The sequence below is a fragment of the Dioscorea cayenensis genome, chromosome 7 (genome assembly GCF_009730915.1).
Source record: "Dioscorea cayenensis subsp. rotundata cultivar TDr96_F1 chromosome 7, TDr96_F1_v2_PseudoChromosome.rev07_lg8_w22 25.fasta, whole genome shotgun sequence".
Lineage (NCBI taxonomy): Eukaryota > Viridiplantae > Streptophyta > Magnoliopsida > Dioscoreales > Dioscoreaceae > Dioscorea > Dioscorea cayenensis.
Genome location: NC_052477.1, coordinates 21994973 through 22019085, shown reverse-complemented (window position 1 = coordinate 22019085; position 24113 = coordinate 21994973).

Genomic DNA, 24113 nt, shown 5'->3' with positions numbered 1-24113 from the left:
AAGGAGTTGCTTACTCTCTCTCTCTCTCTAGAAGGAGTTGTGTGTTAATTTCTATATATTGTATGCTTTCAATTTGCACTTCAAAAGGATGAGATGATTGTTCCACCGATCCATCACGATCTTAACCTTGATGGTAATTTTTGCACTATTGAAAAGTCTAGGAAATCATACATGCCGCATAGTACCATATATCACTAGTATTATAATATTTCAGAGTTTAGACAACTAAATAATTTGAGTATCTTTAATCATTCACAACTATGGGTCAAAATCTATGAAAAATAAAACTATTTGAATTATCTTAAAGTTCATTATGGGAATCATCTTCCTTCTTTGAAGCACCTCCCAGAGCACTACAAGATCTCTGGTATACTGTAGAGAATTAGGTTGCACTTGGATATTTAGCAAATTTAGAAAAAAAAAAATTGAAGTCAAGATTTGCAAAGTCATGAAGCTACTGACATGCATATTTAGCAAATTTAGAAAAAAAAAAATTGAAGTCTCCTAAAAAGAAAAATTGTTGTCCAATTTATTAAAAATATTTTATGTAATATAGTAACAAATATAAATATTATATAATGTAACATTATGACAGTTTCTCGTGGACAAAGTTTAACTTGTGTGTCATTTTGAGTTTGTATGCTCCCCTTTCTTTGAGTTTTCACAAGAAGTAACATTGGTTTTTGATTTAAAAATAGTTTTAGAATTGAAAAAGAATAATGTAATATTTATATATATATATTTCCAAGCATTATTTCTTTAATTTTTGACTTGTTCCTCTTTGATGGTAGCTGACCCTTACTCTGCACATTTAAAGAGGTTGGGAACTTCAGTGTTTAAAATGTTCTTTGGTTTAGATCATAATCTTCTTTCAAGAAACATTGTTAATATAATTTGATTAGAGTCACTCTCCCAACAATTTGTGTTGTCCATGAGATTTTCTATTGCCCCATTCACACATTTCATAAAAAAATATACTTCTCAATTGATTTTACTTCAATTTTAGCAAGTTTAGAAAAATAGGAACCTATTTTATTGTATCACACTTTCTACCCACTAGTTTGTAAGCCATCATAACAATTTTCATGTAAGTATTCCTACATTTAATATTCATTCTCGAAAGAGGTAAAATATATTGAGATAGAATATTTTTTACATTACTCTCAATAAGAATTTTACATAAATATATATATTTACAAATAATTCCTCTAACTCCAATAGCATTCATCTTAATTCATCGTAAGTAATTAATGTTGAATTCAAATATGTTGAATTACAATTCATTGTGATAAACATTAAATACCAATTGTCCTTTATGTTTGCTTTCTTTCCCTTTGAAAACGTCAAACACGTAAAAGGTATATACTGTCCTATATGAGTTGATAAGCATAAGTTGTAATATACCATTCCTTTCAACTCATCTTGAAACAACTTAAAATTGTATTTGTATAGGCTTTCTTGTAGTTGCTCTCCAAAATGACAATTTGTTATCCCATTGAAGATTGCGTTGAAAGAAGCAAAATCAGCTTTGCTTCGTTCTCAATCTTACTTTTCAAAGTATTATTATACTGCTCCACAAATTCCTTTAGGATAGTGTTGGACTAACATAACCACCAAAGAAACTACCCCACTTTTTTCGTGCAGTAGACATTTCAACATAAAAAATTCCTTTAACATATAAAAGAGCCCAATGTTGATGATTTATACATAAGAAATGAGTTCATTTATTTTTTTAATGTTATAATCCTTTATTATAAATGTATTCAAATTCTTACATATCCATTGCCTTATAAATGATGCTATTGAAAATCTTCTTTAATTTTTTGTATAAGTTAGTCCCCTATGCTTCTTAAGAGCCTTCTTTAAAATAATTGCTAAATACAGAAACAAAGATGAGAATTTGGAAAGTCTATCATGATTACATCTTGATTAGCCATGATTTGATAAGTAATTATTGCCTTGGAGACTTGCCTAATATGCATTCCAACTAAGGTTTGAAAAATTTGGGTTTGTATATCTTCCTTTGACAATAAACCACATCCAAATAATGCAATTTATGCATGATGATTTACTTGTTTTAAAAGGGTAAAGTTAGATTATTCTTATTCATTAGGTATGCCATGTAAAAAAAAACCATTACCAAAAGCTTCATAGTTTACTGCAGACCATGTTTCTACCTAAAATCCATTTCTTAAATTACCTTTCTTATCCATATTAATCAAATAAAAGAATTTTATCCCAGAAAAATAATTGCCAAGTGTTTCCAAGTTCCCAATTCCAAACCCAAATAGGCTTACTGTTTTTAATATAGTTCCGACAATCTTTTCATTATATGTTAAATTTTCATGTCCACCACTTCTAACAGCTAATTAATAAAAAATATTTATTCAAACTTATGCCTACTTAATCATTTAGTTCAAGCCTTATCTTGGCATATGTTTCCATTTTTTATTACACTTGTGAAAGCAAGCTTTTTGTGGATTAAGTTCATGATGATGCTCCACATTGACAAAAAAAATATAGTAAAATGTCTACAATTACCAATAATGACATTGATCTTAGCTTTGCAATTCATTTTAGTGGATAGCCTTGGCTTGAAAGAATTTTCTACATTGGATATTCTTTTACCATCTCTTGCACATATGAGTGTGCGATCTTTTAACATTCCACCATCTCCTGATCTTGTCTTTCTTTTTGTTATGCCAAACTCTTTTTATTGAATATGCTTAATATAGAAATTGTAAACTTCTTCTTTAGAATTAATTATCACACTTGACTTTGAAATAACTTTTTAAAATATTGAGTCTTCTAACTATACTTTTTTTTTCTTTCCTTTTATTAAATATTTTTAAATTGAAGATCCGGCTTCTGTCTCATTCTTGCTCGGTTCAAAAGACCCAAGTTCTAATTCTACTATACTACTCCTGATTTGGATTTATATTATTAGACTAATAATTATTATAATACGTGAGTACTATGAACTAAATGTGCCATCATAACAGGTGATATTTGAATAAAATTAGACAATTATGCCAACACCATCATAAATTAAAAGGGAAAAATATTAAAAAATAATAATTTTTATTGTATAAATTTATTGACAAAGCTCTTAACCTTCAACCAATTTTTTTCCCTTGTGTTTTTGTTATGCCAACTAAAGACTTGTTGCTACATACATTGAATTTTCATGCTTTGAATGATGATGAGTGCGTAAATACATGTATTTGCATATTAAAAATTCATGCAGTTAGCTTTTTTTTAGCATAAATTCCATTATTTTGGTACTTTGTTGGTTTTATGGTGAGTGAGCAGGCATTTACGTACTTGGGACAAAAAAGGATGAAAGTTAGAGAGAATCGGAGCGAGTTGAGCAACATCTAGTAAAGAGCACAGCCAGAGCACAGGCGTACTTGGGGTGTGTAGATCATTTGTGTGAAGAATTGTTGAGCATGATTAGAACATGGTCATCCTGCTTAAAGCACAAGAAAGCTTGAAAGAGCAAGGGTGTGCTTTTTTGTTGTGCTGGTTTTGAATTATGAAATCATGAAGATTTGAGACCTGAGTACCACCAGCAAAGAGCATGACCAAGCATACCCCAAACACGGGCGTTCAGTATCTTTTTGTCTACATTATAAAACCCGGTAGTTAGGTTTTTCAAGGGGCTTTTGCCCAAGGTCGATTAAGAGGAGGTGAGGGTTTGAAGTGGAGATTGAAGGGAGTTAATTAAGGATGAGTGTACATAACTATATTTGCACTTTATGTGTAGGATTAAAGGCAAAGAAGTTAATCGTCACGTGGGAGTCCATCATACACAAGGAGAGAAGCATAAAGGGAGTTTCTTCTATGTTTTCAATCATATCTCGACTTTTGGATTTTGTTGTGTATTTTTTGTAATATGAGAGGCTAAATTTTTCATTGGTGCCTTGAATTAATGAACCTTGAGATGAACTTGTAGTTGGATTTCTTTTCTAATTATATTGGCTAGTTGATGTGTTTTCTCGTGAATCTTCTATATTTTCTTCATGCCGCTCTACACCTGACGACCTATGCAGAGGTTGTGGGTATGTTAAGTCTTTGGATAATGTGTGGAGTGACACGAAGGATCAAAAGGAGAAATTTCAGAAGAAGAGAAACAAAAGCTTTGATAATCAAGGAACCCGTTGGTCTGGAGGTGGAGGAAAACCTAGGTTTGATGTAGGACAGAGTGTATCTCAGATTGCTAATTGATATGCAACTCCATGATCTTGGGGATTCCCATCTGTTCCTCCCTGTTCTGGCCAGAGGGAGTGTGCCACTTATGGAGGTGCTCATGCGACCGCATATTGTAAGTGTACTACTAGAGCTTGCTTTAAGTATGGCAGTTTAGAGCATCATATTGCAAAGTATCCATAGAAGTCTTCTGGAGCATAGAGGGCATCCAACGTGCAGAATTCTAGGTATGTGCTTGCCCTCAAAGCCTTAAGCTTCCTTAAATCACCGTACTGGGAAGAAGGTGGTCAGTGAGCAACCATCTTCCTTAAATCATCAGAAGGCTAGAAGGCCGAAGACACAAGGGCATGTTTATATGATGACTAAGGAGGATACACATGTCTATAATGTAGAAATGTTAGGTACTTTGTTAGTTTGTTCTACATATACTTATGTTTTGTTTGATTCTGGAGCTACACATTCATTTGTCTCTTTTGCATTTATTTCGAAGCATGCTTTTGTCTTTTAGTGCTATTGACTATGATTTGTGTGTTGCCACCCTTTTGGGACTCAATATTGTTGTTGATAGAGCATGTGTGAATTGCCTAATTTTTATTGCTGGTCATATGTTGCTAGCCCGACTTCATGTCATGAGTATGAGAGACTATGATGTCATTTTGGGAATGGATTTTTTGTTTGTCTTCCATGCCATAATCAAATGCTATGCGAAGAAGGTAGTTTTTAAAATCCCTAGAGTGGCAAAGTTTACCTTTTATGGGAGTGATTCTACATCACTACCTCATTTGATTTTCACCCTACAAGCTCGGAAATTACTCTGACATGGGTGCTGGATATTTTTACAACCATCACAACCGTCATCGATGCCAAATTAGAAGGACTGCTATTTGAGGATATTCTTGTGGTGAAGGAGTTTTTGATGTCTTTCTTGAAGACCTTTTCGGTCTACCTCCACACAAAGAAGTGGAGTTCCCTATTGACTTAGTTAAAGGAATTAACCACATCTCTAAGGCCCCATATAGAATGGCATCTATTGAGCTAAAGAAGTTGAAAAAGTAGTTTGAAGATTTGCTCGAGAAAGGTTTTATTCAAATGAGTGTATCTCCATGGGATGCTCCAGTTTTGTTTGTGAAGAAGAAGGATGGTAGTTTGTAATTGTGCATCGACTATCTAGAGTTGAACAATGTAACAATGAAGAATTGATATCCACTATCTCGGATCGATGATCCTTTTTTTTATCATTTGCAGGGTTCCCAAGTGTTTTCAAAATTTGACCTTAGGTCAAGATATCACCAATTAAAGATTAAGGCAAGGGATGTGTTGAAGACTTCATTATGGACTCATTATGGGCGTTACGAGTTTCTTGTAATGCTTTTCTGTTTGACGAATACCTTGGGTACTTTCATGGATCTAATGAATAGAACTTTCAAACCTTTCCAAGAGCTAAACAGAGCATAAGGAGCATTTAAGGGTTGTGTTGGAGATATTGAGGAAGGAGAAATTATTTTCAAAATTCTCCAAATGAAAGTTTTGGTTGGACAAAGTGGCTTGCCTTGGTTATGTTGTAACCAAGGATGGAATTTCTATTGATCCTCGAAAGATAGAAGCAATTGTTGAGTGGAAAAGGCCTACCAGTGTAATAGAGGTTCGCAGCTTTCTTGGGTTAGTTAGTTATTACGAATGGTTTGTGGAAGGGTTTCTGTGTTAATAGCACCATTAACAAAGCTCACTAGGAAAGAAGCAAAATTTCAGTTGTCTAATTAGTGCAAGTAGGGTTTCTAAGAACTGAAACATTGGTTTGTATCCGCACTTATTCTTAGGCTTTCGTCTCCTGGTTAACGGTTTACCATTTACAGTGATGCATGTAAAACTGATCTGAGGTGTGTATTAATGTAGAATGGCCACATGGTGGCTTATGCTTCTAGACAGTTAAAGCCATTTGAAGAGAACTACCCTACTCATGATCTAGAGTTAGCTACAGTGATTGTTGATATGAAAATTTGGAGACATTACTTGTATGATGAGGCTTGTGAGGTGTTTACACACCACAAGAGCGTTAAGTATATTTTCATTCAGAAGGAGCTGAATATGAGGCAAAGGAGATGGTCGGAGTTATTAAAAATTATGACTTGACTATCAGTTATCATCCTGGAAAGGCAAATGTGGTAGCTAATGCCTTTAACAGGAAGTCTTTTAGCAATGTTGATGGATTAATCCCTTCCTAGAAGCCTATCTTAGAGGATATGAAATGAATGGACCTACAAGTGGTGTTTAAAGGTACCATTGTGTCTTTGGCGAGTTTAGTGGTGAGACCCATACTATTTGAGAAAATTAAAGCAACACAAGAAGCAGATTATTATTTGTAGAAGATTTTACAAGAAGTGGAAAGTGGCATGCAGGTTCAGTTTAGAGTTCATGAGGATGGCTCAGTAAGCTTTAGAAACCGGATTTGTGTTCTAGATAATTTAGAGTTGAAAAGGAGATAATGGAAGAAGCTCACTACACCAGCTACTCAATAGATCCAGTAATCACTAAAATGTACAAGGATTTAAGGAGTATTTTCTAGTGGACTAACATGAAGTGAGATGTTGCACAATTTGTGGACATTGCTTAGCCTATCAGCAGGTTAAAGCAGAGCATCAGAGGTTGGCAAGACTTGTTCATCGTCTTCCCATTCCAGAGTGGAAATGGGAAAATATTGGTATGGATTTTGTATATGGGTTTCCATAAACCAATAAAGGTTCTGACATTATGTAGGTGGTGGTGGACAGTCTGAGCAAATATGCTCATTTCTTGGCTAACAACATTGGCATGACTTTGGAGAAGCTAGCTGATCTGTACATTGATCAAATTGTGAGGCTTCATGGTGTTCCTGTCACTATTGTGTTAGATCGGGATACTCGGTTTGTGGCACACTTTTGGAGAACTTTGCACAAGGCCTTGGGAACCAAATTAACATTCAGGACAGCTTTTCACCCACAAACTGGTGGGAAGTTCTAGAGAACAATTCAAATTCTGGAGGATATGCTTTGGGCTTGTATGCTTGATTTTGGGGGTTCTTGGGATCGGCACTTGCCTTTGATAGAGTTTTATTATAATAATAGCTATCAGGCAAGTACTCAAATAGCTCCTTATGAGGTATTATATGGCAAAAGATGCAGATCACCTATTTGTTGTGATGATGTGGGTGAGCAGAGATTGTTAGGGCCAGAGATTATGTAGTTGATAGTGGAGAAATTCCGTCCGATCAGTGATTGTTTGTGAGCATCTCTGAATAAGGCAGAAAAGTTATGCAGATAATAGGAGAAGAAGCTTGGAGTTTCAGGTGGGTAATCATGTGTTTTTGAGAGTAGCTTCCACTAAAAGAGTTATTAGTTTTGGTGTTAGACGGAAGCTTAGCCCTCAATTTATTGGTCCGTTTGAGATCTTAGAGTGCATTAGTGATGTGGCATATCGGCTTGCACTACCGGAAGCACTTTCTTGAGCGCACGATGTCTTCCATGTTTCAATGCTGAAGAAGTTCATTTTGAATCCTGGCCATGTGATACAATCCTCCAACTTTGAGCTTAATAGTGACATGACATATGAGGAGCGACCAATTAAAATGGTGGATTTCAATGAGCAAGTACTGAGAAGGTGGATCATTCCTTATGTCAAAGTTCAATGGAGCAATCACTTAGAGTGTGAAGCCACTTAGGAATTGGAATCAGAGGTTTGGGAGAAATTCCCGTGCCTTTTTTGACAATCAGGTGAAAGTTTAGAGGAGTAATCTCCTCTTTAGAGACGGGGGGTGTGTGAACCCCACCACCCAGTTTTCATCCTAGCTATTAGATTTTAAATGTTAATTTTTTTAAAACACATCGGTTAATTTGCTTATCTTGATATCTTATCTTTAGGAACTTCTAGATCGTGGTGATAAGACCCTGAAACCCACAAGCGGTGATCACCCAAACTTGTTTTTAATTAAAATCTGAGACCTAGCCTCATTTTTCTCTCCCTGGTGACTTGTGGTGTCGATAGCGAGGTCGAGGGAAGGATCTCAACATCAAGGTTTTTATTTCATTGTTACTGTTGAGTTGAGCACTCTCTTCCTTCGATCTATGGCCAAGCTGTCTCTATCTCATTGTTCTCTTTTGAAACTTGATCTGTTGATGTCCAATGTTAATGATTGATGGCTTACCATGTTTATGTGTGGAGATTGAGATATTTTCTAAGTTGCAGGTTAGATTTAATATTTATGCTCATTGTTAATCCTGTTGTTTTCTTATGATTGTTTGAGATCTAAAGTAGTGATGTTTTGTGAAGCTTCATTTGCAAGGGGATTGGAAGAACATGTACGGTGAAAACTAAAGTTGGTACATAGCTATTAGTCATTCTGGAACTTTTGAACCTATCCTTTGTGGATGTTGAAGTTTGATGTATAAGTTTAAGTGCTCTATGACATAAGAACCTTGGTGGATTAGATATTTGTATCAACTACTTATTTCTCTCTAATTGTAAATCTATGTTGGATTTGCATGTGATTTAGAGTGAATTTCATATACTGTTTAATTAAGGATAATCAATGTATTGCTTTCAAAGCATAAGCGGTTAGTTTTGAGGTTCTGTGTATTATATATATATATATATATATATATATATCTCTCTAAACGAGGGAGTGGAATTAAATTCAAGTTCTCCCGTCTATTATTAACACACACACATATTTGATGGTCTTTTTTGTATGATTGTTAATGTGGGATTTGATTCACTGAGTATCCATGTTATGAATAGTAGCCAAAATAGACTAAGGGGGTGTTTGTTTGAGTGGATTTGAAAGTCAAAGGATTTGAAAATCCTTGGATTTGAGAAATCTCTGTTTGTTTTCAAAGGATTTGAATTTACTTTGTATTTTCAAATCCAAAAGTCATGGGATTATGGAATCTGATCAAAATGACTCGAATTCCAAAAATCCCATCCAAATCAATCCCTCACATGCAAGTATATATTAATTACTTATAATATTTAAAATTTGAATTCATATTTATTATATTAATTACTCATAATATTAATTACACTATAATTATATTTTATAAAATATTAAATATAATATAATTATAGTATAATTAATATTAGTAATATAATATATAATTGATATATTATATTATATTAATTATTTTAATAAATTATATTTATTATAACAAATTAAGTATATATTAATTATTTTAATTACTCATAATATTAATTACACTATAATTATATTTTATAAAATATGAAATATAATATAATACAGTGTAATTAATATTAGTAATATAATATATAATTGATATATTATATTATATTAATTATTTTAATAAATTATTATAATAAATTAAGTATATATTAATTATATTAATTACTCATAATATTAATTACACTATAATTATATTTTATAAAATATTAAATATAAAAATAATTAATATATGATATTTTATTATAATAAATTAAATATATATTAATTATGTTAATTACTCATGATATTAATTACACTATAATTATATTTTATAAAAATATTAAATAAAATATAATTATAGTGTAATTAATATTAGTAATATAGTATATAATTGATTTATTATATTATATTACTTATTTTTAATAAATAATTAATATATTATATTTTATTATAATAAATTAAGTATATATATTAATTATATTAATTCCTAATAATATTTTAAATTTAAATTCATATTTACTTAAAATTAAATGTATATTTTATAATGTATATATTAATTATTATATCAAATCAGACACATGTTTTCTAAATCCAAATTTACAAATCCCTTCAACCAAACACAATATTCTGTGATCCAGTATTACAAATACATCTAACCAAACACTGGATTTGACTCTCCGAATTTTTCAAATCTAAGGATTTGTAAATCAAATCCATTTGCATTTTTCAACTACATTCAACCAAACGCCCCCTAAATTGTTGTCAGCTACTGGCTCATACTTTATTTGCATTGGTCACCTTGGTTTTAGTAAATGGCTATGTGCTTGCATATTTAGTGCCTTAAAGCCTTGATGATTGTTAACAATGATTATTGTATTTAATTTACCTTTGGAATTAGTGAAGGTGTAATACTTATGTCTTATACCCTTTACTTGAATTCTGATTTTAGTGTCTGAGTGAATTCTATAGCTCGGTAAGTAACCACATATAAATTATACTTATATATATATATATGGATTTTTTTAAATATTGTATTTTTTAAAATTATTTACTAAAATGTGCAATTTTTTAAATTATTTACGAAAAAACCCAAAAAGTACCATGCATATGGTACTTGTATGATACTTTTTGCACATGTATTTTTTCATTTGTTTTAATTTTATAATAGTTTTTATATAATATTTTAAATTTAGAACCTTATAAATTTTTTAAATTAATTTTTTTCTCACTATCCTTATTTAAATTTTACAATGGTTTTTTATAAAATATTTTATATTTAAGTCCTTATAAATTTTTTTAATTTAATTTTTTTCTCACAACCCTATTGAATTGTACAATCTATGTAATCTTTTTATAATATATGTAATCATTTTATAATTTTACAATGGTTTTTGCATATGTAATCCTTTTATAATATATGTAATTTTTTTCATCCATTTACAGTATGATATGTGTTTATCATGGCTAAATTGAAAATGTTTTTTTTTTATTGGGTAAGATTAAAAAAGGAACAAGTAAAAAAGGAACAATATTTAAAAAAAAGCACAAATATAAATAGAGTTATTAGAAGGAATTTAAATTAAAAAATTTATAAGAACTTAAATGTAAAATATTATATAAAAAACCAATGTAAAATTTAAATCAGGTTTGTAAGGAAAAAAATTAATTTAAAAATATTATAAGGTTCTAAATATAAAATAATATATAAAAAACTATTATAAAATTAAAAGAAAATATGAAAAAGCACATGTGCAAAAAGTACCATGAATGGTACGACCATTATTTAAAAATACACATTTAAGTAAATAATTTTTAAAAATGCAATATTTTAAAAAATTCCTTTTTGACACTAGCTAAATTTGTTAATTTAATTATTTTATGTATTCATTGTTATAATTAAATTATTGTTGATTAGTCCGTTATTATTTTTTTTCTCAATTATCTAAGTATTAAATATTTAATTTAATTTCTGAATATTTATATTTAATGAATTGCTTGAAAATTTTTATATGTATATTTTTTCAGATTGATTATATTTTTGAATTATCTGCATTATTCAATTATTTGATAATTTTTATAAATTATTGGTTTAAGTTTAAATAATTGATTATTTTGATATTATAAAAATAGGATCATACAATAAGTAGGATTTTCGCTTGGCGGTTTATTCCGTATTTAGTTAGTCTTGACTTTGTTAGTTATTATTTTGCAGACATTAAGTATTATATTATAATAATTATAGTATTCAATTAACTATGCACTAACCCTGTCATTGGGGGTTAAACACTACTGTATCGACATGTAATTCTAAGGAGAAACTATAGTTTCACACCGTTCTATTAGTGGAGAATAACAACATCTGATAATCTGACTCGGGTCAACGAGGATAAACAAATGAATTCTGAACCTTTGACTAGTGTCTCCGAGTTTAAATAAATGATATTTTGTTTTGACAATAGTGAATTGGGAAATATATATTCTTTATTATTTGACAAAGATTGTATTTTTGCTAAATTATTTTGTTTTTGAATTGTATTTTGACAAGTATTATGCTATGTTATAGTATTTGTACTTATAATTTTGAGTTTTTGAGAATTGCCGTGATCCCAACATTTTTAGTGATTATTTATTGGGCTTTTCAGCTCATAAAAGTGCTTTCAACATTTTTCAGGTCAGGCGTAGGGCTGTTTGGCGGATAGCTGACGGGGGTCATTGAGCGAAGAACCACGTAGTTTCTTTCAAGTTAATAATGTTCTAAGCTTTTAGTAGACCTAAACACTAGTATTGAATAAATGTTGTTTTTGTTAATCTTGTTAGTTTGAATTTTTTTTTGCTAGACTCTGTAGTATTTTTGTTTTAAAATTTGTACTTCTGTTGGATGTTTCTGCTATATTAAGACAGATTCTTAGGCCTTGCATGCTCACTTGATCTCGGGCTTTTAGGTATGTGGCTATTTGTCTGTGTACAGGGCTCAGTAGACCCGGTTTAGGGCGTGACACCTACAAAGAACGAATCCTATTAGAAGGTTGGCCATTGATGATCAAAGAATAGCCAGGAGAATCAATACGGCATTGATCCAATAAATCCTTTATTTTCAAACTATTAATTTTGACGGTGTAAAATCCATGTAACTTTTATAGTACTTTTTAAAAATAAGAAGGGCTTAGAAGGAATAAGAGAAATTAAAGACCCACTAACGTTTTTGGTAAATCCATCTTTTGCGGCTGGACAACATAATGACAAGGCACACATGTATGTTTCCTGGAAATGAGATGAACCTATGGTCGCCATCTCTATATTTCAAAGCAGCTGCCAATGGCTTTTGCTTCATTTATTTTTTTATAAAAAAACCTAAAGAAAAAGACTTGACTTGCATCGGTTTTATTTTACAGAAAAATGAGAGAGAAGAATGGCCGCCATCTCCATCAGCCATTTATTAATCATTTGTGCCAAAAACAGTTGGATTCTATATATTAATTATATGAAACCAAATGCAAGTTTTTTTTTAAATTACAAAAACATCTACAAATGATCGTATCAATGTCCAAAAGAAAAGATTATATGAAACAGTAACGTCATGTCATTTCAGATTATATCATTTCTAATTATAAATCACCACATTAGACCAAATAAATTTTTTAAATGACGTAGATGTCAAGTTGGTATCCACGTCATCATCCACCTTATTTGTTTTTTATAAACTTTAAATTCAAACCATATAAATCCATTATATTTTAAAATTATAAAACATTACTAAACCCTACATAAACCCTAAAATCATAAGCCCAAATACTATAAAAACTATACACAGAATTCTAAACCCTAAACCCTTAGGGTCCGTTTGGATCACGGAATAGGAATGGTAATGGTAATGGGAATGGGAAAAGTAATGGTAATGGGAATGGATAAAGTAATGGTAATGATAATGAAAAAGGTGTTTGGTTGAAAGGAATAAATATTGGGAATAGAAAAAGTGACATAGAGAATTGTATATAAATTACTTTAATGCCCTTAACATAAGTAATGATGATAAATTAATATATAAAATAATTACATATAAATAAATATTTAGTCTCTGTAATTATTATAATTAAATATTTAGAATAAATAATTTTTTTATCATTAACCAATTAAATAATTTAATGGGTAAAAGTGTCATTTCAATTTAATTACCATAATTAAATACTTATATTAAATATTTTATTTAATTAAATTTATGTAGGGGCAAAAAAGTCATTTCAATTTAATTATTATAATGTATATGTATATTACACAATTCTTGTTAATTTTTATTTATTTTAATTATTATAATATTTAAATGATTCAATTTATGTTCAATATAATTTACTTTAATTATTATAATTAGTTATTTAAATTAATAAATATTATTTAATTAAATCTCAACGAGGGGCAAAATTGTCATTTCACTATCAATAATGTATTTAATTAAATATCTACAGGGTAAACATGTCATTTCACTTTAATTACCATAATGAAATACTTTTATTAACTATTTTATTTAATTAAATCTACATAGGGGCAAAATTGTCATTTCACTTTAATTACTATAGTGTAATATGACTTTATAATTATTGTTAGTTATTATTTATTGTAATTATTATAATATTTAAATGACTCAATTTATGTTATTATAATTTACTTTAATTATTATAATTAATTATTTAAATTTATTATTATTATTATTATTTAATTAAATATTAACTAGGGGTAAAAGTGTCAATTCACTGTCAACAGTTTTTATTCCCCTCTATGCCCCGAATTTTGAAGGTAATGAAATGCCTTTACTATGCATAATGATAATACCAACAGTACCCATTCCCAAGTCAATAGTAATTTACCCAAACATGGTCATATATACTATTTATAATCAATCCCATTCCAATAGTATTCTAACCCTCAATCCAAACGCCTCCTTAATTCTTAACTGTAAACCCTAAACCCTAAATCCTAAATACGAAGCCCGAGGGTTTACAAATTACAATTTAGGGTTTCGGGAGAAGTTTTCGGTTAATTGTTTGCGGTTTTAAATAATAAAAAAAATTAATTTTTTTTTCAAAATAAAGAAATAAAATTCTGATATGGCAACTTATAATTTGAAGGAAAAACATCTTATGTGTTATTACCATTTCATTTCCTAACCAGCACTTTTAAAAAACCAAAAGAATGATTTTTCTTTTTTAAAAAAAAATAGAAATCATTTTCTTGGTGGTTAAAACGACTTTTTTAGTTTTTAAACCAATTTTTTTAAAAAAAAATCCTTTTTTTTACTTATTAAAATTTATCTCATCAGTTTTTTAAAATATTTTATATTATTAAAATGAAATTTATTTTGCATCTTTTTAGACCCATTTCTGTTTTATTTTCTTTAAAAGTTATATATATATATTTTAAAAATTTAAATCAATTAAGATATGTTTAATTTTTTCAAAATTTGCTTGGAATTTGTAGTAACTTAAAAAAAAAGCCAAGGTAAAGAATTTAAACTCAAAATTATAACCTTCATACTAGGTCATACCTAGGGATGGCAATGGGTAAGGTTGAGTGTGGGTTTTGCCTACCCCTCCTCGGCCCCTACACCGCCCTTCCACTAATACCCATTAGTATTCAAAACCCCAACTCATACTTTCACCAGAAGGGGAATCGGGTACCCACGGGGATCCCCGCCCCGCCCCTGCCCCATCCTGGCCCGGCCCCGACCCCCATAAAAACTTTTATTGAAATTATAATTTATTATAAAGCCATGACAGGTAGATTTTTTTTTACAAGGCACCCATAACATTAAAAATAGAAATTGAAAATTTCAATTCTAAGTAAAAAAGTGAGCATTCAAAGTCACACAAAATGATACTAGAGTAAAAATTGAAAAGTTTAATCCAAAAATATAGCTTTTTAGTTTAAATGGCCACCATTCATCATCATCTTCAAAGAGATCAATCATCGAAAATTTCAAACGTAAATAATAAAGTGCACATTCAAAGTCACACAAAATGATACTAAAGTAAAAATTGAAAAGTTTAATCCAAAAACATAGCTTTTTAATTTAAATGTCCGCCATTCATCACAATCATTATTTTCATGGAGAAAATTCATCTTCCAATCTATGAGTAGCTCCACTTGCTAATAATTCATCTACATAAAACAAAATGAAGTTTAGAATTCGAAATATGAAATGTATACATTTTTGTACCAAATATCATTAAATTTGTCAAATTTTCTTTCTTACCTTCACTTTCAGAATCCATCCCATCAAGTAAATTGACATAGTCTTCCATTACTTTAGAACTCGATCCTATGTAAACCACATGAAATTTAATGAGTTAATAATAATGAAACCATGCTATATTATGATATTAATACATAAAATAGAAATTGAATTCAACTGAAATGAGAGTTTTGTTTAGGTGATCGGCATTCATCATCAAATGATCAATCATCTTCTAATCTATGAGTAACTCCACTTGCTAATAATTCATCTACATCAACCAAAAGAAGTTTAGAATTGAAAATATAATTTTTTTTTTGTTACAAATATCATTAAATTTGTAAAAAAATTCTTTTTACCTTCATCTTCAGAATCGATTTCATCAAGTAAATTGGCATAATCTTCTATTGCTTCAGAACTCATTCCTATATAAACCACATTAAATTTAATGAGTTAGTGATAATAAAACCATAACATATTATAATATGAGTACATAAAACATGTAAATAAATAACTTTACCTTTATACCAAGCACTTTATAAGTCGAATTCCATTTAGTTGGACAATCCAAACATAAATTTTTACTGTAAGTCATGCGAAGCTATTTAGTTGTTTCCTTAAATATTTCCACTCTTTTATTAGTTGCAGTCCAATAAATTACATTGTTATGAATTTTTCACCCCATCTTTCACCACCTCTAATCCATCCTTCACAATTAAATTTAATATATGTTCACAATGACACATATGAAACAAAGAACCATCTTTTAGCAAAGTCCCAAGATGCAATTTATCTTTGACTTTTTCAATCATGGAATCATTTGTGCTACAATTATTGAAAGTTATGGTGGATAATCTACCATCAATATTTCAATCCAACAAACATCTAACCAAGACAATGCTATGTCTATCACTTGTGTGAGGAGTAGGGACATAAATGAACTTAATATAAAAAAGATACATATAATCATTCCTATATATATATATATAAAAGTAAATAATAATTATCACTACTATTGAAAAGCAATATGTAATCATGAAATAAATTTACATTTACCTCAAAATGCGACTTTGTAAATTCCAAGAGGAATCAATGTAGTGAGTAGTGATAGTCATGTATCCCTTCTTTTGGTTGATTAATGTCCACATATCTGCTGTAATTGCCACTCATGCTTCATTAGTGTCTATTAACTTCAATGCCACAGATTTCTCAATATCATAAATTTTTAAAATTTCTTTCTTCATGATGTTTCGAGAAGAGACTTTAAATAGTGGTTGAAGTGTAGTTGAATATCTTTTAAAACCAATATGATCCACTATCAAAAGTGGATATTCATACATAATGATTAATTGAGCTAGCTCCTTCTTTGCAAATTCTGAATCATAAATTGTACAAGTCATTTCTTGTTTGTTTTTAATCATCTTGGATGACTCCATATGTTGATGCAAGTGTTTCATTCCATCTTTGATTTTCCACAAACCAATTTCTTACAATAATTACATTGAGCTTTGTCCTCTCCATTAATTTGAGTCTTTTTAAATGACTCCACACAATACTTTTGAGTCTCCTATTCTATGTAGCAGACTCCATATGATCTCCCGCATCTCCTTCAAAGGTAGTTTCATTTGGAGTAGAGCCTTCAGGATTAGAACTTTCAATTTCAATTGATTGAGCTAAACTTCCAATTGGGTGAGATATTGATTGATGAGAACCAATATCGTCAGCCATCTAAAAAAAACCAATTTTTCATATCTAAAAAATGTCTCTAGAAGCATCTATGAATATATCATGACAACCATTAAAGAACAAGGTATATAACAAGCATAACTACTTAGAACTAGTTGAAGATAATGTGTGTTCATTGCATTGCCCATTAGGACACTTATAGATACTATCTAATTAGAAATATTTTATCCTAAAACATTTAATGAAAGTTCTCACACAAAAAAAGCCTTCAAAATAAGGGTGTCATAGAAAACTCAAAATCAAAATCAACTGTGTAATTCTCAACTCTTATTTCAGACAAAGAAATAACAACAACTACCAGAGAAATATAAAGGTAAGTAAAAGTATACATAGAATATTCACTTGTTCAGAATAAAACTGAGCATGAATATTAAAAAAAATGCAAAACTACATTGGCTTTACAAGAATTATTGCATCAGTTAAGACCTCATATGGGTAATTGTAGTTGCCTATTAGCAACTAAATATAGCAAAATGAACAATAGCAACATTACTTTTGTTGGGTTTGGCAAGAGTTATTTGAAACTATAGTCCTTAATTCTTCAAAATGTGAAAAGATTTAAATATCAATCATGATAATTTAACCTCATGACCACCAGAAATTTAAAAAATACAAAAACAAGTATATAAGCTAGTGACAAGTAAAAAACACTACACGTTTTGATTTGAGAAAATTTTCATGATATTAATCATGAAAATTGTCACTAGCACAAATGTCAGAGATACTCAGATTTTTTAAAAAAATTTAAAAGAAAAAATACTCAACACCACAATATAAACAAAGTATCACAAAAAAAAAAAACGTTATAGGATAAAACAAACTTGCATAGCATGAATCATGAATAACAAGTAATTTGTCCTTTTAGAAATACTTAGATTTCTTCCCTACAAAAACATAATTCAAAAATATCTTACCTTAATATATCCAACACTGGATATATGTGGACACATGCTTCTCAAATTCATGCCAAACACCCCTTATGAACACAAATTTGACACTATGCTCGGCATTTATAATTTAATTAAAAACAATAATATATGGATCTAACCTCTTCTTTTAGTCAGAGGACCCTCCACAAGAATCCTTTGAACACATCCTTCTGATCATGGAAACAAATACCTTGAACCCATTGTTTTTGCTTTGAGCAAAGAGGAGAAAAGTTATGCTGATACCTTTCCAAGGCTCTGCCTCTCTCCACGATCCCTCATGCAGCCATAATAATAAAGCAAACTAGTCTAAAAACCCCTAAACAAAAAGTTACAAATGGGTATATATATATAATGGGGGTATCTTTTGTAATTTCACTTTTCAGTCGAGTTTGGGTTACTAATTCTAGTTGAGTATCAAGTTCCTCATACCCACCTCGCTCTTGCTTTATATATTCGAGCTTTATCCGAACCTGACCCAGAACCCAGTCAAAGCAGGTTTTCCCCATTAATCTTAGGTTCGGTCAGGTGGGTTCGGATTTGGGGATATTTGCCATCCTTAGTCTAACCTTGATGGCTTGGTATCAATTCCCAAAAATGGGGATAAACGGTAAAATAATAAACTACTAATTAAATTAATAAAAATTGAAATCATAGGAGATTTCAATTAATTAGTCTATTGCTGGCATGAACCTAGATTTGATTAGCATTTGATTTGATGCAAATTAGGTCCTCTCCCTCTAGTTTGTACATCTATAGTAGTTTTGTACTTGGTAATTAATGACAAATTTTAATAAAACCAAGATAACAAACGTCGACGGTTAAACATTATATACTTGCCTTCCAAATGAGAAAGATTAGCAATACAATGACTTTTGCTATCATGTAACCATTACCACCACGTACCTAACGAAACCATCTATAAAATAATTAAGTATATATTTATCTCAATTCAAGTTCTTGTATTTTAAATTTTTGTCATCTTAGCAACTAACAATATGTTCTCCATGTCAATAGAGTTGTGGGACAAATAAATTGTGCTACTTCAATAGTGAAATGAATATTTCTTTTATTATTTTAAAGATAAAAGGAAAGAGATTAAAAAAATGTTCCTTCAGACGCTGTTCATATTAAAAATGTTTTTACAAAATTAAGAGATACAATTTTTTGTGAAAAAGAAAATCACAGTAAGGTTTTTAAGTTTTCCCTGAAAAGTGTAATTAATAAGTGTATAATTAAACATTATATTACATTTTTTTTTATACATTTAATAGGCATGTATTAGGGTTTTTATTTGGAAGACGATATTAAATATGGTGTAAATTATAATTTCAGATGACGGTCAGCGTATAATGAGGAGAGAGAGAGAGAGAGATAGAGAAGAAGAAGAAGAAGAAGCGATTTAGAGCTAAAATGAAGAAGATAGAGCTCTTTCGACATCAAAAGTAGAGGAACAAGCTAGACAGAACACCTTACGATCACTTTATGGCCATGCTTACAGTAGTAAACAGCATCTAGAGAATCTTGTGGGCATGTTTATACCTGCAATGAGGAGCATAATGATCATTCAGGGGGACTTATGAGCAAGACTTATTCTCATAAGCCAGATTGTAAGGGCTATCCAGAGAAGCTTATAGGGATCAGTACACTCCCAGAAGGGTGATCGCAAGTAGCATCCAGAGAAGTTTACGGTCCAACACTTACGGCCGTAAGCTGGACCGTAACATCAAGACAGAAGACCTTACTGGCGGAGCTTATGGCCGTAAGCATGCTCATAAGGCACGTGACCCATCTTCTATGGCTTCTTACGGCCTTGTTCTTATGCTTGTAATGAGCCTATAAGTGGTTAGATATAAAAGATTCTATTGAGTGCTTTTAGACAATCTTTTGATGGCTAAGCAAAAGGAGAAAAAGTGAGAATTCCTACAGGTCATCTACGACAATCCAACCAAGAGAGGAGACTCATCCACCATCTAGGACACTATTGGAGCCATCGAGGAGCATCCTTGGCGGTGTTTATGGAAGATGGGAGAGGAGTTCATTAGAATCCTAAGGGGCAAAGAGTAAAAAGGGGGTTTTCATCATTTCTCTTGTCACATTGTGATTCTATGAGTGTTCACCTTTAATGGAGAATTAACTTGTTAGTGTTTGGCAGTAGATGGACCCTAGGGTTTACATTTTGATTGACATTGGATTTGGATCTTGGATGCTTTTATATTGATTTGTTAATTGCAATTGTTAGTGAAACCGCACTATTATTGGCATAATTTGACACATAGTCAAGATGACGTGGCAATCTACGTGAAATGGCAAGGAGACTTGGCTTGCAAGGCAAAACATCTTGAAGATCTTGGTGGAGCTATTTTTAGTATGTCTATAACATGAAGGAAAATATTTTGAAGATCTTGGAAACATGCTACAACTTGAAGACAAGATCATATCAAGACCATATTTAGGAGATGTGATTGAAGAGTAAATATGGTGGAGCTTATTTGAAAAAATATCTATTCATGGTATGAATGAAGGAGATATGATCCTTGATGATTGAATTGATTGATTGAAGATCTATTATTCGCAAGATATGAGGACCAAACTTGGGTGAATTGAAGATCAAGTTTGGAGAATCTTTGAAGACCAAACTTGGAAGATTGAAGACTAAGTTTGGCAAGTTTCATGAAGATGCACAAGGACGTGCGCCCCTTGCGAGGGCACTGCGTGATGAGGAACTGAGGAGGTAGGTTAGTTGTCGGCAGTCGGGATCGGGAGATTTGGCTGCATCAACTCGGACTAAGCATGACTGGGAGGTTGATGAGTCTTGAGGTCATCTGCAACGTAACTAGAACTCAGTCAAGCCAGCAGTCAGGGCCATGTTGCAACTTATGTTACAATAGGAGTTGCAACAGCTAATTTTGGAAGGCTTTTAAATTAGTAGCCGCAGAGATTCTAAAAGAGGTATGTGCTATATTTCGAACGTTGAGGCGTCTATATAAGCTACCTTGCTCGTAGATTGTAAGTGTGACTCTTGTAGGAGAGTGGGCGAGCACTAAACAATCTAGAGAGGATAGTGATCTTCATTGTTTGAGAGTGTGAGTGACAAGTGTTTGTACTCATGTATTTTTACCTCTTTTAGTGGATTGTTTATCTCCGGGCTTGGCCCCCCAGACGTAGGCGAGTGGACGCCGAACTGGGTTACCAATCTTTTGTGTCTCATTCTTTTTTTGTTTGTGTGAACTTTCTTTGATGGTTTATGTGAGATCTATGAGTGCTTGAGTATTCCCTAAAACCCACAAACCACACCGGTGGAACTAACAACAATCTTTTATTGTTGAATTCAATTACATGTTTCTATTATCTTGAATTCTATTATAGCAAGAGCCGAGAATCCATGTTTGATGTATTTGTGTGATGAATCGGGAGATCCACCTAGTATAGAAAAGCTATAATTGAAGGGGATCAAGAATTCGCCTAGAGATAGGGTACTTTATAGTTAAGATTTCTCCTCCCATGATCCTTGCAAGTGAGTTAGCATAAGATTTGTCTCACATATGGAGTAGCTTCAGGAGGAGATTCTGATTCAACTTTGAATTGGATTAGGTTCAATTGCTTCAAGAGAAGATTTGTCTACCTTTTGAATGTATGATTTCTCTAGAAATAGTTCATACAGTGGATTTCTGTCATAGGGTAGTCAATATCAACGCCGTATGGGATCAGTTGCTATTGAACTTGAGAAAGTGGGCAGTATATTTTAGGAACTCTCTTGGTTAAACTAGATTATAAGACTTTATACAACCATTGTCAAGGACCTAGCAAATCCTAAAGGAAGCCTATGCCCTGACACCCTTTCTTCATGCTTGTGTAACAGTATTTTCTACTTATGTTTTGATTTTCAGTATTTACTTTGCATCTACATTCCACTATTTTGATAAGGCTAATATTCGAATTTAGAGTTAGTACTAGTATTCTCTAGTTCCTTGTGGACCGTTAACCTTGCTTTTTAGCACATTCTATTACTCGATCAGCACATACATTTCCATATATTAGGTGAATACGGTTCCCTTATCAGTAATTTATATATCTATAGAGTTTGAATTGTTAAATTTTGTGTTTTAAACTATATTTTACCTTATTTGAATCTCATGTATACTTATTAAAATTATTAAAATTATAACTAGTTTTTGAAAGCCTTTTTATTAAGTAAAGTGGATCAACCACTTATCTCAACCAATTTTGTGAGAGGAATTCCTCAACCCCTCACTTGGCAAGGGAATGAGTAACATCTTTTTCTAATTTGAACTTGATTATTCATTTTTTAACTTAAATGAAAAAAGAATCGTGTTATTAATAAAATACAATAATTCCCTTATTTATTATTATAAGTTGGCATTATTTGTTAAGTCATTACTTAAGTAGTTTTGATGTGTGAGCAGCAAAGTTTTCTTTGTTGATGTCCAAAACAATGGGGTTATGTTGAAGGTTTCCTTATTTAAAAAACCATATTAGGTGGAGTTCATTTATGGAAACTTGATTGCAATTATTGAAGATCTTTTCTTTTTCTTTTTTTGATTTTAACGAAATATGACACGCCTCATGTCAAGGACGTGCAAAGCATGGAGTTACTATCACAACACACCTGTGCCCTCACCCTGTTTGAGTTGAGTTTCAAACCCATCTTCTCTGCAAGGACACAAGAACCCTATACAAAAGACTCGATACTAGTAGACTAAGAGATCAATGCCTTGAAGAAACTATTTAAGGTTGAGAGTTGTTTATGGAGATTGCATATTTAATTAAAGATTTGATTCAAGAGATATCTATAGCAAGTAGTTATAATTTTGGAATTCATTAATAATTATATTTTGCTAATTCAAGTTTTATTGAAGAATAATATATGGCTAATTGAAGATTAATTAAAGACTATACTTGATTAAAGAGCATGTTTAGCTGATTTATGATTAATTGAAGTCATATTTGGTATGAAATGATTGAAGAACGCCAAAATTGGTCATGTGATTGATGACTTAATTTGGGTTTTTACTAAGTGGGATTGCAAATATAACTGGTTGGTTGTTTAATCGAGACTAGTGGTTAATTCGGGACTTGGACTCAAGTAGAGGTTAACGGTGTTGAAAGATCATATTGCAATATGGTATTATGACTTTCAGAAATTTTAACATGTATGTTGGGCCATGTTGTAATGGTGTATTGCAACACGAGTTATGACATAGATTCGTAGCTAATAGAGAATAAAAAAAAAAGAGAGAAAGCTCGAGAGATAAGTTGTGTTGACATCTATATAAGTCTCATCTCAAGGATTTGGGATGTCAGTAGGTCAATCTTCTGAGTGGAAAAGCTTATTATTAAGGGTGATCATGATCATATCATTGATCACTGATATTGTTGAGTGTGTCGTGTCAATGGGAGGATAGTTAAGGAGAAGTCTCTAGGATAAGATTTTTTATCATTGATATCGTTTGAGGAATAATATGTTCATCCTTTGTGTGTACGATCGTTGAACTCTCTTTTGTCTCTTTTGGTGGATTAATTCTCTTGGATTTGGCCCCGCAAGAATTAGCCCATTATGCCAAACTACTTTATCAAACTTTGTACGTCCTTTTTCTCTTATTTTTTGTGTGTGTTTAATAACCAAAAAAATTGATAACACATGACCCCTAACCGAACTAATGTTTCTTTTACATCACTCAAACAAGGAATCTTTACTTTGGTCTTCATTCTTTATGAATGCTTTTACCAATGATGACTTAATGTGAGATATTCATGTGAAGTTTTTTCTATAAAATTATAAATTCAATTTTGGTGGCAC